Source organism: Toxorhynchites rutilus, chromosome 3, assembly GCF_029784135.1.
Source record: "Toxorhynchites rutilus septentrionalis strain SRP chromosome 3, ASM2978413v1, whole genome shotgun sequence".
In the NCBI taxonomy this organism is placed as follows: Eukaryota; Metazoa; Arthropoda; class Insecta; order Diptera; family Culicidae; genus Toxorhynchites; species Toxorhynchites rutilus.
Window position 1 is genome coordinate 285,640,722 of NC_073746.1, and position 17,375 is coordinate 285,658,096.

General features: G+C 36.4%; 1 protein-coding gene across 14 annotated transcripts in view; it reads right to left on the reverse strand.

Moving 5' to 3' along the window:
- LOC129780389 (zinc finger CCCH domain-containing protein 13) overlaps positions 1 to 17,375 on the reverse strand; it is a 372,838-nt gene that overhangs the window by 102,571 nt on the left and 252,892 nt on the right. The window contains exon 1 of one of the 14 annotated variants that reach the window (XM_055788609.1): positions 10,095 to 10,156. The exons of the other annotated variants lie outside the window; for them this stretch is intronic. The gene's annotated coding sequence lies outside the window, so the exon portion shown is untranslated. Of the gene's footprint in view, positions 1 to 10,094; positions 10,157 to 17,375 lie in introns of those variants that run through there. 14 annotated transcript variants of the gene reach the window in all.

Below are 17,375 nucleotides of genomic sequence, written 5' to 3' on the forward strand. Positions count from 1 at the left end.
TTTTTTCGAATGTTTTAACAATTAATAGCTTTTGCACTACGTGAGTTTTTGGTCAGAAAGAATACTGTAACGATGTCTCAACCTCCATACTCGCCAGACATGGTGTGACCTTTTCCGATTCCTCAAAATAAAAAGAATCTTAAAGGGCCGTCGTTTTACGAGCACATATTCTTAACTTGATTTTCTCAAAAATATGTTTTTTTATTCCGTATATGTATGAATTGCCCAAACAATTACCAACAAGTTATCCATACATCGGACGAAGGGCTCTGGTACAGGGAAAATTTTTCCTAACAACAACTTTTTCATGTTTACTTAACTATGATTGTTTAAATCGTTATGTTTTAGTGTGTAGATTATCGCGACTGGAATATTCTGTAAACTTTTTTCTATTCAGAAACACGTTAAGAACATGTCAAACTCGAGAATCTACACACATAAATTTTACGAGTAAAGCATTATTTTTTCAGGAGTCTCCAGAAACTATAAAAGATTTAGAGATGATGTCTTCGACAAAAGTTCATATTTTAATATAATCTGAAACTTTGTCGAAAACACAACAGGCAAACCTTTTTTGTGCGATTTTTTTTTTGTGTGATTTTCTGTTCTTGTGGGATTTTTTGTGCCGTGTGCCGAAGCATATTTGACGAAGTTATCGTCCATCTAGTTTTCATCGATGTTATACCGTTCTGAATCATATTTCGGACGCTTAACACATATGATGCAGAAAACAGATCTAAACTTTATGCGCAGGTATTATTTGGTTGATATTTTTCATAAATTAGTTCAATATGCTTTTAAGCTTTCAACTATTTGGTTGAAAACAAAAAAAAATCATCGAATAAAAGGTTTTTCAAATGAAGCGAATTAGAATCAAACTTCGGACACTAAATCGAATTTCGGACAGATTGAATTCAAATTTCGAACACTTTATTTCGTAATTTTTTAGGCGAAAATTACATTACACTTGATTATGTTTTATAGTCAACTGCGAAACACCTACCTAGCAATAACAGTAAACTGTTAACGATGATGAGAACTGATGAAACACGGGAGAAATTTAAATATTTTCGAACGGGTAAATTCTACGTGTTCACGCAAAGCAAACGTCAAACACAAACGATAATGAGTAGTGCTTTCAGATTTTTGCCGATTATGTTATACCGTTCTGAATCATATTTCGGACGCTTAAGGCATATGATGCAGAAAACAGATCTAAACTTTATGCACAGGTATTATTTGGTTGATATTTTTAATAAATTAGTTCAATATGCTTTTAAGCTTTCTACTTTGGTACCTATTTGACTTCGGACACTAAATCAAATTTCGGACAGATTGAATTCAAATTTCGAACACTTTAATTTGTAATTTTTTTGACGAAAATAACATTATACTTGATCATATTTTATAGTCAACTGCAATCACAGTAAACTGTTAACGATGATGAGAACTGATGAAACACGAGAGAAATTTCAATATTTATGAACGGGTAAATTCTACGCGCTCACGCTAAGGAAACGTGAAACATAAACGATAATGAGTAGTGTTGTAAGATTTCTGCCTATTATGTTTTAATTCAAATGTAGTTCTCATGTGAAATGATAGTGAAACCAAGAGATTACTCTAAAGGAGCAATTGTGATATTAGTTTTATAGTTATATCATCAGTGCATTAAGCATTTCAAGATATTAGAACAAAGTGTCCGAAATATGAATCAGAACGGTATATGTATTTCAGTGCAAAAAGAGCAAATTTGGGTCTAGATTATCTACTTCTCAAATCATTCCCATCCTTCCATCAAATGCAACATGTTGTGCATGACATTACTTCTAATAGGAACAAGTTTCGACATGTAACCAGAAGCACAACACAGCCACGCGCAACCAAAATGGCAAACTGTCCCATCGCACAGAAGGAAAACAAACGGAAATCGAACGGCAAACGGTGTGTATCTGAGTTTTTTTTCTCAGGGAAACTTGTTTTTATTATGCGGTCCCTATCCACCACAAGAAAAAAGTTTTTTTTTTCAAAAGACGAACACGATTTTTTACTGGTGAAGTTTTGTACGATTTTTTATGCGATTTTTGTGGGATCCTTCGCATCTCTTGCACAAAATAAGGTTTGCCTGTATATCGCTATATAGGCCTTAAACAAAATTAGGATTAGTTGATTTTTTTTTCAAAGAGATCATGAAAAAGTTGTTGGTAGAAAAACTTTTTCCCTGTAAAAGTGCCCATCTTCCGGTGTGTGGATGACTTGTTGGAAATTGTAAGGACCATTCATATTTTTTTTTTGAGAATTTTAAAAAATACGTTTTTGAGAAAAATGAATTTCAATTTTAAAAATATTTTTTTTTCAGTTTTCAATTTTTGATATTTTTTTCCAAATCTAAACAATTTCCTACATTTCATACTTTGACGAAAATATTGTAGGTATTGTGGTTTTTGAATTAGAAACTTTTGAAAAAAAAACGTGCAAATTTCAAAATGCCATAAAATTCATTTTTCATTCACCCAGGAACAAATTTCTACCAGTTGTTGGAGACAATGGGGCTTCATTGTGTCGATAAAGTAGATTTTTTTAAAAAAATTAAGCTTTATTTTAATTTTTTTAGTTTTGTGTTTTTTAGTGTGTGCTTCTCCAGACCCGTGAAATTATAATCTATAACTTTTTCTATTGGGGGTCTCCGTAGCCACATTGGTTGCGCGTTCGCTTAGTAAGCGATCGATCGTGAGTTCAAAACTCAGGGCCCTCATTGACCATCTTTGTGTTGTTACAGAATAACTACGTCCACACAACAATCATCAGCGATGGAGATCGATCCACGGTCGAAATAAGATCGATTCATCTATACAACTGCTCTGCTCTGCAAGACACATCGGGCTGCTGTTCTATAAATAACTCAACAATGATCAATCAACTGTCTCCGCTGTCCGGTCTAACTGGATAATGGAAGAACAGAACGAAAACTTTTATGCCTATATGGCAACTGTGTAATGTGCTAATTATAGATATGATAAACATGTGACATGTACACGATTGAAATTCGGCTCTGTTACAGCTAAAATGCTAATGAGCCTAAAATATACAAAAGGGATAAAAAAATTTTTTTTTTTCTAAGACACCATTCCGATCAAATATCCCGTTTTGGCGTTATAGTTTATTTTCTGAAATAATAACATTTCGATTTGCCAATCGTAGAACTGTTCATTGATTGATTTTGTAATCTACCCTTTAAAATTACCTTCTATTATAAAATTCCTAGTACTTCTACCAAAACTCGTCATTATAATATCAGATTATTTTCAGACACAATCCACATTCAAGATTTTTTAACCACTTGAAAATAACATGTTTCTTCGTTACATGGAATAAATGTTTGATACAGAAAATATGATGGAATAAAGACAGCCCTAAATCGGACAATTCCTTTCTCGAGTTTTGTTCGTATCAACAAATTCGGTGATTCATTTTAATTTATATAGATAGAAGAAGATAAAGGAGTGCGTTGTCATGTTTGGTTCGAATATAATTGGTTGAAATATGTGTGTATTATTTTTACGGGACCCCCTCTCCAGTTCAGAGAAGGGAGGGGTGTCATACCATCATAGAAACATTTCCCATATTCAAAAACCTTGATTAGTTTTCGAGTTATGCAGAAATTTGTATTCCATTTGTATGCTAGCATCCCCCCCCCCCTTTAGAAAGAAGGAGAGGATTCACCATGGAAACGTTTTGTGTCCTCTAAAACCTCCACATGCCAAATTTGGTTTCATTTGCTTGATTTATTCTCAAGTAATGTAGAAATTTGTGTTTCATTTGTATGGCAGCCCCCTTAGATAGGGAGGAGAAGTGTCGATTCACCATAGAAAAGTTTCGTGTCCCCTGAAAGCTCCATAGGCCTAATTTGGTTTTATTTGCTTGATTAATTCTCGAGTAATACAGAAATTTGTGTTTCATTTGTATAGCAGCCCCTTGTAAGAGATAGGGGAGAAATATCTAACCAGCATAGATTCATTTATTGGACCCTAAAACCTCCACATTCCAAATTTGGTTTCATATGCTTGATTAATTCTCGAGTAATTCAGAAATTTGTGTTTCCCCTTAGAGAGGTGGTGGGGTGTCTAACCAATATAGAAACATTTATTGCCCCCTTAAACCTCCATATGCCTAATTTGGTGTTTTTGCTTGGTTAGATTTCGAGAAATGCAGAAATTTGAGTTTCAATTGCAATTTTCGCTTTCGAAATGTGCGAAATGTGGTACCGTATATTTTTTTGCCGAAATTACTGTACAGTTCGTAGAACAGTACAAAGAGTTCGCAAAATACTTCTTGTTTCGACGGCATTTTGAGCAAAACTGAGCAAGCATAAATATAGGGGTAGTGGGGGCAAAGTGGTCACCTGCTTGTTTGATAGTATTACTATTGACCACAGCTGCCGTATTGATGGTCATCTAATGTTTGATGAGTTTCATGAATTTTGAGCCACCCTGTACCTCAGTAGGGCTGGCGCATGTCAAAATATAAATAAAAATAGAAATCGCGCCCTCGATAGCCATTCGGCCGTAGTTCTGTGCGCATCGTATCTGAGAAATTTTTCGTAAAAAAATAGTTTATTCAATCTGATATCTTGGACAAATCATTAGTTTGAACGACTGTTCACATATCATAGAAGAGGTGAACAGGTATTTTGTTCAATCTTAGCTATTAACTCACATAGAAATTACTTTGACGTTTGGGGGCAAAGTGGTCAGTGGTGGATAATGACTTACAATTTTTCTGTTGTTGAATAGGCCAAGCTTATTTTATACATGTCCATACTATTTCAATGAACAAATTAAACAAAATTTGGACGAAAAAAACGCATAAATCTATCTAATTTAGCATGATAAATACAAGTGACCACTTTGCCCCCACCAGGTGACCACTTTAAAAAAAAAGTAAAAAAAAAGTTCGATTTAGCAACTTTTTTTCTAATGACGAAAAATGTACTATTTTAAATTTTTATAGCAAAAGTCGCTTGCTATCTTGAACAACAATGAGTTGAACTACAATATTCTTCCGAAAACGGGGATTGTAGCGGTATGTGGGCGCAGGTAATGAGCATAATCCACTATGCCCTCACTTCCCCTAGCAAAAATACTAGCAGAAAGAGAAGAGAATAGTGCGAGAGAAAGAGAGAGAGAGAGAGAGAGAGAGCTAACACATACACGCTCTCATAAGAGCATAAGAGCCTCGAATAAAATCCAGAGTTTTTGTTGCCACCCGTTAGAAGCACCCCTTTGATAGTGCCGACCCCATCACGATTGTTAAGTCGCGTGCGGCATATTTTAATACAGAAATTATGATCTGAAATAAACTTTTTCATATCAAATATTACATTTATGCAATAGAGTTATGCGTTGTCTGTAAGTGTTAAAAAAAAAACAAAATAGTGTCTGATAATGACTTTTTATTATAATAATGTATTTTATCAGGAAAAAAAACATGAAATTTATATAGCAACGATTAAGTAAGGATCGGTACTATGTGTTTTGGGCAGTGTTTGGATTTTGATCAAAATCGAATGATACACAATGTGTCATGCAAGTAACCTCTCACGAACATATAACCAAATATGAGAGGATCATTCAGATACTTGTATAAATGACAGTAATCACTTGTGTTACACTAAATGATTAAACCAAGAGAGAAACGAAGATTGTTGTTTGCATATTCGAGCTGTATCAAACATCGCAAACCATTTTCAAAGCCTGCATACAAGTTTGAACCGCATATATCGTCCCATTTTACTATAGCGAAATCCACTGCGCAGACAAGTGCAAAGCAATAAATGATACAAGAAAAATTACGTCATCATTCGGTCACCATTTGCGGAGAGCAACGAATGGGAAAAGAGAGCGGTGTTGCTAGTAAAACTATGCCTTCTATATGAATATACATATTTCAAGGGAAAGCGGCGTTAAAAATGGAAAATATGATCTGTCTACCCTTCCCTTAGCCTCTATCGAGCTAAATAATCATATAGTTTGCACTATCTGAGACTTAAAAATCAGGATCTGCTACATTAGCTGAATATTAATCATTCGCTTTGCGTAGTCCGTACGATCCTGCTGTTTCATGATGCATGGAGAGGTCGATATGCATATGTTAGAAGCAAAGAAGAAAATAAACTTTCTGCACCGAAAGCGTATATGATGGTTTTGCTTGCGTGTCGGTGTATCATGAAGTGCGAACCGATGCAGAGTTGTCTCGTTCTCTTTTGTGTCGTGATTTGCAGCACGTAACAACAAAAGAAAGCCGCTGGGGAAATAATTTGAGTATGATCATATTTAAACGAACGAAAGCTATTTTTTCAGTGAATGGATCATTTGGCAAACACTGGTTTTAGGTAATAAAATGTCATGAAGTAAACATTTTTATTGAAATTCAACTGAAAATTACGCTTGTTCATTCTGAAGAAATTGGTAACATTTCTGGTTTGGAGAGATTTTATGTAAAAAATCCACAGCTTTCTAGAGAGAATATAAAAAAAATATAGCGTCCTTGATCCCGAGGCCATGAAAACCATAAAAAACAAATACAATCAATAATAACGGAAACAAAGTTTGAATTTTCTGCCACTGAAGTATTTTTCCTAAAAAGACGAGGTGATTGCCTTTAATTTTATATGTTGATCATCGGAATCGGTCTAGTATTTCATAAGTTATGCATTTTTGAAAAAAGTCATTTTTGGACAAAAAGAAGGGGGAAATGTTGATTTTCCGAACTTCCATCATATGGAAAAGGTCATCCTAATGAAAAAATAGAAAAATACGGGTCCAATGTTTTGCGGTAATGAACAAAATTACCACTTTTCACGAAAATCTGAGAACCAGTATATCGGTTTGTCATGGAATGGCTGAATATGTAGTCAAATCGTATCTAGTATTTCAATTTTCTGTGAAATTCGAGATCGACTAACAATATGTGTCATTTCATTATTGGGGTTCACATTTGAAGTTTCATCAAAGCTCTCACATTTTTTCCTCTTCACACACCAACTGGAGAAGTTTCCAAGCAACGCAAAACAGTATCATGTTGAAAATCACCGTTCACTTTCAACACCATCTCTCAGAGAACAATCAGAGTTGATTGGCATTCTATCATCATCTACGACAAGCCATCGGAGCAATCCCAAACTACGGCCGGTAATGCTGCCACATGTCCCATGTCCATGACGAACAGCAGAAGCCCAAAACTAGCTGCCATTCAGGAGTGAAATTCAGATCTGGGTCACGACATACCCTGAACCGTTTTATTATGCTTTCGATTTCGATTTTTTTTTGTCATTTCATCTCAACACAGTCCGAATGAACCTGCCCGATTCGTTTATACAGTAAGACGGTGTTGTCTAGCCGGTGGAATGTCAGAGGAATGTGAGGAGTGTCTCTTGTGCCGCTGTGTCGGATTGAACGACCGACAGAAGCTTCGACAAAGAATTTGAAAAAAAAAGCAGCGAAAAAGGCTATACCATGATGACGAGTGTTAATTGCGCACTTTTCGCACTTATTGGAAACAGAAATTACAAAACGGTGCACCCTGATCACACAGCTTGTTTCGAACGGGTTCTGATCAATTCGGTTGCGAAGAAATATTGCGAAAAGAAGTGGCTCAGTGATTTTTGCAAGGTGAGCATCATTTGTCTGAGAGGTATTTCTCAATTCGACAATGTCAGATGTCCCCGGTTATTCATTAGCGCTTCTGATGAACACTGAGTGACATTTCGATGCGAAGAAGAGTAATGTGTTGATTTTCCAAATGTTGCTTCAAACGGTTTTTAAAGTTTACACAAATCGAAGCGTTATATTTGATTCGCAGTTTTTGCATTTTTGCTGTTTTATTCGCATATTTTGTCTCTCAACTCTGACAGAGTTATTGAACTTTTCGTGTTAGAACACTATTTCAACACGTTGAGTCTCGACCGAACGAGGACACCGACTAAGAAATTCCCGTCTCACTCACGTCGGTCCCCGTGGGCCGTATTTTTCTAAAAATAATTTTATAATCATTCCCAGTGCCAACGCTATCCAAACGGAAAACTCAGTATCAGTCCCTAGGGAAAATTCCGATTAAAAAGTACAAAATTGTATATAATCAAGTCTGTATATAATCAATTCCGACCCGTATTATTTTTCAAATTCGAAAATCGACATTTTTATTTTATCATTCTAGTCAATAACTAAAATGTTCTGACATGACAAGTTCTCTGATATATTGATTGTGCTGCCCCCCCAATGCTAGAAATCAGTTATCTAATAACACACAATCAAAAATGTTTACTATACGTGTCGTGAAAAATCGTTTCCAGAAATTGAACGTCAATTCCGTAAAATTTCAAACGACCCTTGACGCCAGTATCCAGTTACAAGGATGGCGCACTTCATGTATGCGAGCAAACAGTATCCAATTAAAAACTTTCTCGATCTCATTAGCGACTGCTGTACGCAGGGCTTCCGGTCAAACCAGGAATCCATTCCATGCTACAACTTTGTGCTGCTTCCAGCTCTCGTATCGTCGTTATGATTACAAGCTAGAAGTGACAGGCTGGGTATGTAATTTGAAAATAACACCTAACAATCAACTCGTCCATTTACATGTGATGATAGCATGGTGTTTGGATTGTAATTATTTGACTTCAAGTCTAAGATATGTTGAAGCTAATGCCTTCATTACGTATGATTTAAACCTACATTGTTTCATGAATAACATCACGTAGCAGATAATGTTATCAATCGAAAGACGACTCACTGAGATATCTCATCGATCGAAGGCATTTTGAACACCCAAACATCATTTATTGCTCCTAAAGTTTCATCACATCACGAAGAGAGAATCTAGAATCGAAACTCACCATCTGACCTTTTGCTTTGCGACGAACATCTGAATTTCTATGCTAATGCATCGAAGATAAGACCCTACTAAATACGTCATAATTACGTCAGCTCCTATTAGTGAAGGTAACATTCCGTATGCCAACGCTCATAGTTTTGAAGTGAAATCGTGTCTCTCCATACCAACATACGATGCAGTCGAGAGAGAGAGTCTACAGAGAGTTATGCAACGAAGACGTTCTTCCAATGCGATGTCGCCGCAAGGTAATGAATAACCTCTCTAAGCTTCTCCTACCATTCTCATAATCCCTCAACAGTTGCTGGGCTTAAAATTTACTCCTGATGTCAAAGCAATCCTATCAGGCGTTTTCGAATTCCAATTTCAATTAATCATAGTTAATTGCTCTTCAAGTACACACTCCCAAGATATCAGCTAAATTTAAAGTTTTCCGGAAACAACTCAAACAAACTCGCAACTTGCTGTGAACTCGCTGAGACCATCTGTCAGCAGTCTAATTTAGCGCCTCTTCTCACCAACCGAGACAGATTGATCACTTTCGGAGCGATGCAAGCGGAACGAGGTATGTGAAAATAACTAATTTTCACATTTCATGATAAAAGTTCACCAAGATGTTCGCGGGAGCAATCTTAGCCCCCGTTGTGTGCCTCGTATTAATGTGAAAAATGAGGGAAAAACTTCCTGTCGGCAGCTATTTTCCCCCCACATTTCACGCACGAAGACTTTTCACGGATGGGGTTGTGTAGATAAAATGATGTTGTTTCCAATCTCCAACACCGTCAAAATAAACGATCTGAACGAGAGCCACCACGGAGTGGCGGAAGATTATCGCTCACCATACAAATAGCCCAACGATAATGAAAGTTTAATATGTTTGCCCGAGTGATTGTGTGATTGTTCACTGGCGAATTGTCGCTTGTGGTCGGCATCTCGCAACCATCAATCCAACCCCAACTGCAATCACAACCCTTCGGCTGTTCGCAAACCAAAAACAGACACACCAAACTGTCACCACTGCCTGAAACCGCATGATTACAAACGTAGATAAAAACAACAGCCCCCTAACAACAATGGCAGCATAAATCTTTGTTTATGAAATTGAAACAAACAAAAAAATGTGGGTCCAAGATTGAGGCAGCTGGGAAAGAAAGTTATTACGGCCCATTGTTTTGTTTGCATCAGATTAATTTTATGACACTTACTCATAATGGGGTGCAGGGGGATTATGAAGTGTTGTTTGGACTCTTCAAACTGTTGAAATTACCTGTAAGTGAGAAAAAGCAAACTGAACGTTAGTAAATGTAATTTAAAGTGGTGAATTTGTTCTGAATTTTAAAAATGAAAGTGATACAGATATAAATTATATGATAATACGATTATAAAATGAGAAGTGTAGTGTTACGACTACTGCATCCCGAATATTCCCATTTACGATTCCATTAGGGCCATTTCATTCCCCTCTCTATTTAGCTTCAAAACATATTGCAGTCATACACTGCGTTTCACAACTATAGAACCACTAATTTTTTCTGATTTTCCAGAGATATGTAAGAAGTCGGTTAAATTAAAGTATATAGTGAAAAATATAATACTAGAATTACCTTCATTTAAAAGACTGGCCGTTTGAACATTATTGTTATGTTCAGACGCGAAATATTCAAAAAATAAAAATTCCTGTATTTCATAACTATAGAACCAGATGGAGAAACTCTCACTCCTTTACAAAATTAACGTCAATTTCACAAGCATTACAATAAGTTTCTAATTCGTAGATCATCTTTAGTTCTCAATCAGTTCGAATAACCCATTCGGGGTAGTTTTGAACAAGTTACGCCATGCTGTAGTGTGTACCTCGTTCTACGCAGAGTATATTACTCGTTTAAGCTCTTCAAATCACTCATACTGCTTGTAAGCTGCATCTACTATTCGTACGATCACTCCTCATAAGTTCCTGCCAGGGTTTTGTTTTGGTAAACAAGCTGATCAGTCTAGAATCTGAAGCCCCTATTCAATAAACCATGCCTTTACTTTTCGGATGTTATGAATTGATTCCAAATTAGCTAATCATCACGGCGTTTTTGATGCAAAAACAAAAGTAAATGATTCTGAAATACTTCATTGCACTTCTGACTCATAATGGGGAAAAGCTATCTGAATCAGACCGTTTAGAAAATATTTTCCTCAAAAAATCAAATTGCCGCCTGCAAAGTTACGAATTGAAAAAATAAATGACACGTTCCGAGAATCCTTCCAGTATGAAAAAATTATATTCAAGTTAAATTACTTTTTATCAGAGAAGTTCTTCTGAAATAGTGAAACCCATAATATTATCGTCCACATTAGTTTTTGAACCCGCAGCTTTTATGGTTTGGGGAGAATTTTCTCAAGAAGGCCTGGTTTAGGTAGCTTACCATCAACCCGAATGAACAGTCAGAAGTACAAAGAAGTACAACGAAGTACTCCAGAATCATTCATTGCTGTTTTTATATCGAAAATAATGTGATAATTGGGTAATTTGGCATCAATTCATAAAATCTGGAAAGTCCAGACATGGTTTATTGAATAGGGCCTTCAGATTCTGGACTGGTCAGCTTGTTTACCAGATCAAAACTCTATCAAGAACTCATGAGGAGTGATCGTACGAATAGTAGATGCAGCTTACAAGTAGTATGAGTGATTTGAAGAGCTTAAACGAGTAGTATACTCTGCGTAGAACGAGATACACACTACAGCATGGCGTAACTTGTTCAAAACCACCCCGAATGAGTTATTTGAACTGATTGAGAACTAAAGATGATCCACGAATTAGAAACATATTGTAATTCATGTGAAATTGACGTTAATCTTGTAAACGAGTGAGATCTTTTCCATCTGGTTCTATAGTTATGAAACACTGGAATTTTTGTTTTTTGAATGTTTCGCGCCAGACTTCAAATAAAGTTCAAATGGCCAGTCTTCTAAATGAAGATAGTTGTTATATCCTACACTATATACTTCAATTTAACCGACTTCTTACATATCTCTGGAAAATCAGAAAAAAATGAGTGGTTCCATAGTTGTGAAACGCAGTGTATTACACATATCAAAATAAACCACAAAATTAACTCTAATCATATAAAAATTAAGGTCGATTCTAACCGCCAACACGAATACATGAATCCGTTTTCGAATTCTGGTTGCAGCGTACTAATTTTTACATTTAATTTATAAAGTTTACAGTTATCTGTTATGAATTTTATGTAATTTGAGATATACTTGTCCTCACAACTGTTATTTTTCAATTTGAAATAAATTTGAATTATGCACCCCATGAGCGAAATAAAAAAATACGTGTCTGAAAATTTCCGCAACGAGTGAATATACGATGTTTGAACAAAACGGATTTTTTTTCTGGTGAATAATTTTTCCATCAAATTGCTGTATCTTCATCTGAGATCATCTTGAGGGGGGGGCCCGGTCTAAAAGTTTGAAAACATCGAATTTTTCGTTTTTGCATTTTTAGGAAGAGAATGCCCTCAGATTTTTTGATATTTGAATTCGTTGGAAAGTAACAGCCAAGAGTATGAGATCACCTCAATGGATATAGCATTGCTGTACAAATTTGAGACGCGTTTTCCTCGTAACCATGTTTTTTCAGCTGATGGTATCGATATCTCAGGATCTACTCGACCGGTTTGGCTGAAATTTTTTATCAGCGTTAAAAATGAATTATCTAAAGCGTTACATATCCGTTTTTTTATATCTGTTTTTATCGATTCTTATGAGCTTCTAAACAGCGATTTTTCATGAATAATAACTCATTTTCAACGGATACGGGTCTAATGTTTTGCGATAAAGAACGAAACTACACTTTTCACGAAAATCTGAAAACCACTATATCGGTTTGACATGGAATGGTTGTATATAAACATTTCCATTGCACTTCTAGGTGGATTGAAACTATTTTCGTAACTCAAATAATCATTCAAGACACTTACATGTTGGTCAATTATCTTGACATTAATAGAAAGTATTATTCACTACTTTGACCCATTGTCACCCTTTACGTAATCAGAATTGTATTTTATGGAAGGCTAAGAAGGACAGACGGATAAAGTTCATGGGCGAAAATCAATTCAGAATCTTCAGCTAAAAAATGACAGTGAACCATTTCACTTAAGGTGGCCGACTGTTTGTCCCGGAGGTCAAAATTTTAACACTTTTTGACAAATAAAGTTTGATTTGAAATTTGTACAAACACTGTTTTGTTTGTCGTTCTTCAATCATCAACAGTGGCATACAATTTCAAACATCGAACATGGTAAAATTTCGACTGAAATATTTGAGGTTATCTAACCATGTACCGACAGGTTCGAAGAACAGACTGAAACAATATTTTAGGCATCCAATAACTTCATATTTTCTTGTCGTGTTTTGTGTCGAATATATTTGTGTCGAATATATTTGTGTCGAATACATGTTGATCAAATTTTACCTGTCAAAAATAGTCATATATTTGGCCTCGGTCGAACAGTGTAGGAGCACTAGGGTACCAATGAATGTATGGGAAAAAATCTACCCTAAAATTTAAAAAAATACCCTATGCATAATTTCAGCTCAATCGGACTTAGGCGAGGGGGCGCAAAGCGGTTGAAGTAAAGGAAAACGGGGTCGAGATAACAGTAAATATCGACGTTTTGTGGAATTATAAGACATTTGGCATCAAACATTTTTTTTGAAAACCCCGATCTCGGATGATTTTTCGATTTAAAAAAAAATAAATTTTACGTCTGCGACACTAGTAAATGAAATCCGATTGAGCTAATATTTTGCATTAGGTATATTATCGTGCAAATCAACATTTCGCAGCAAGTTCCGAGTGAAAAATCAAGATAACTATTTTTATTGGCAACGAAATCATACTATACGTTTTGCCTCGTGTTCCGAAAATAGACCCTGAGTGTCGATTTTTGACAAAACAAAATTTTCGAGATGACAGTAGGTCATGTAATTTTGAGACATTTGTCATCAAATTTTTTTTTTGGGAATTTCCCGATTTATTTTACTCCCCCCTCTTGGGTGATTTTTTTGATTTTCAGAAAACTCAAACTTTGACCGCTTTGCGCCATTCTCCCTTAAGTTCGATTGAGCTGATATTTTGAATATGGTGTCTTCGAGGTGATGAACATTTTTTATGGGGTAACTTTTTGAAATTCGAGATGATCATTTTCATTGGCACCTTTCAGGAGTTCATCTGGCTGGTAAACGGTAGTGCTACCACCGATGATCTCGCCTGCACTAGTGACATTCTAGCCACTGTCCACTGCGCTTAAGTCGTTGCTCTTCTAGAGCCTTGGATGTCGTTCCTGCTGGTATAATTTGGAGGATAAAAAGGTACGTAAGGGCTGGAGATAATCCCCAGAAAGTGCAAGCGGTATGTTGAATATTGTAGCTAGATCTTCGCAGAAGAAAGGGCTTGCTTGAGCTCTTCAACACTTCCATACTGCTTGTTATCTTCATCTACTCTTCGTACGATCACTCCCCCACAAGATCGCGATTGAGTTTTGATCTGGTAAACAGTACATAATCTGAAGCCAGAATCTGTACAATGAACAATGTCATGGAAGCCCGGCTTATACAAACTGACGAAATACCCAATTATTACGGTGATATTTCCACTAGAACGAAAATGATGCTAATGTACTTTATTGTACTCCTGCCTGTTCATTCGTGTTTATAAAAAAGCCAGAGAGAAGCATCTTAAACCATCAAACTTCCGCTTTCAATGTATCTAAGTAAAATGTCGTGGCTTGTAAGACTGAATTTCGTTCCATAAAAATAGATCACATGAAATAGTGGTCCGCATGGAGCGGTATTTTTCGAATGGCTTGATGCTGTATTGATATACACTGCTTTCCACGACTATAGAACCACTAATTTTTTTTGGGTTTCCAGAGATATGTATGAAGTCGGTCGAATTGAAGTATATAGTGTAGGATATAACAACTATCTCCATTTAGAAGACTGGCCATGTGAACCTCATTGTAGTGTTCTGGCGCAAAACATTCAAATAACTAAAATTCCCCTGTTTCATAACTATAGAACCAGATGAAGAAAATCTCACTCCTCTACAAAATTAACGTCAATTTCACATGAATTACAATAAGTTCCTGATTCGTAGGTCGTCTATAGTTCTCAATCAGTTCAAATAACCCATTCGGGTGGTTTTGAGCAAGTTGCGCCTCATATTTCTTGATAGGGTTTTGATCTGGTGAACAAGCTGACCAGTCAAGAATCTGAAGACCCTATTCATTAAACCATGCCACAACTTTCCGGATTTTATGAATTGATGCCGAATTACCGAATTATCACATTGTTTTTATAGTAAAAACAGCAGTAAATGTTTCTGAAGTACTTCGTTGCACTTCTGCTTATTAATTCGTGTTGATGGTAAGCTACCTGAACCAGGCCTTTTAGATAAAATTCTCCCCAAACCATCAAAATCCCATCGCTGCGGGGCCGAAAAACCAATGTGGAAGCTAATGCCATGTGTCTCACTATTTTAGGAGAACTTCTCTGATAAAAAGAAATGCAACTTGAATTGAATTTCTTCATGCTGGAAGGACTTACGGAACATGCCATGTAATTTTTCTACTCGTAACATTGCAGGCGGCAGTTTGATGGTTTAAGAAAAATATTTTCAAAACGGCCTGGTTCTTCTACTTCTTCAATGGCACTAACGTTCCTAGAGGAACTTCGCCGTCTCAACGTAGTATTACTTGCGTCATTTTTATTAGTACTTAGTTGCGATTTCTATGCCAAATAACACGCCTTGAATGCATTCTGAGTGGCAAGCTCTAGAATACGCGTGATCACAGTGCAAGTCGGAGGAAATTTCTTTGACGAAAAATTCTCCCGGCCAGAACGGGAATCGAACCCGAACACCCGGCATGTTAGTTATGACGCTAACCACTCGGCCACGGGAGCACAAAACGGCCTGGTTCCTATAGCTTTTTAACAACACCAATGTACAGTCAGAAGTTCAATGAAGTACTTCAGAATAATTTACTTCTGTTTTGACGTAGAACTACGTCTTTCATCGAGGATGCAGAAAACAGGTCACGTTTTTATGAAATAAAGTTAACGTTAATAACTATTTTTACCGTGAACGGATTTAGGTGATTTATATACCAAACGAATCGGAGCTTCCCTACCCATGCCGTCAATAACGAGCAACTTAGTCACCGTGTACAAAGAAAAGAAGAAGATAAAGAACGAAGGGGAATATTCGCCTGGAGCATAAACATTGGATCTCACTGTGGCAAACTTTCAGTATCGTTCTAGATACGAAGCAATGACCATCGCTTGTTCTTCCTTGTTTTGCGTCATCACATGTCTTCGTTTCGGTTTGAGCTTTGGACGATACCAAATTACTTACTCGCTGATGTCTTTGGCATTGCAATCATTACATCAAACTGATGCAATTCCATTAAGGTTCTGAACTAAACAATTGTGTGGGAAATTATCAAACTAGGCTATCATCGGCTTACCAAGGAAAAAATTGTTCAGGAATTTTGTGTGTCATTTGGTTTCGCATGACAAACTATCTCCACCAAGGATGACAGCTAAGTTAATCAAGACCGGAAATATTAATGGAAAGGGTTTCTGTTGAGAAGACCGCAAAGCGGAGATAAGTGTATGTATGTAAAATAATATCCGAAGTTATTGAAAAGCGACCTGAACAAAATAACAGCGTAGTTCTACGTCAACAAAGTGGTCATTATTCACTCGCGAGAGGCGACACGGAACTAGGACACAACACTTATAATCCTTACAAACATTAAAATGGTTAAAATTACCTTTTTCGTCGACCGGTTTCGGGCTCGATGTTGCCCATCTACTGGACGGTGTCCGACTGGTCATGTCTTAGACACAACCTCCTATAACTTTTGCATCAAGAACACCGTGATAATTGGGTGATTTGGTATCAATTCATAACATCCGGAAAGTCAAGGCATGGTTTATTGAATAGGGGCTTCAGATTCTGGACTGGTCAGCTTGTTTACCTGATCAAAACTCCTATCAAAAACTTATGAGGAGTGATCGTACGAATAGTAGATGCAGCTTACAAGCAGTATGAATGATTTGAAGAGCTTAAACGAGCAGTATCCTTTGCGCAGAACGAGATACACACTACAACATGGCGCAACTTGGTCAAAACCACCCCGAATGGGTTATTTGAACTGATTGAGAACTAAAGATGACCTACGAATTAGAAACTTATTGTAATTCATGTGAAATTGACGATAGTTTTGTAAAGGAGTGAGATTTTTTCCATCTGGTTCTATAGTTATGAAACACTGGAATTTTTGTTTTTTGAATGTTTCGCGCCTGAACACAACAATATGGTTCAAATGGTCAGTCTTTTAAATGAAGATAGTTATTATATCCTACACTATATACTCTAATTCAACCGACTCCTTACATATCTCTGGAAACTCATA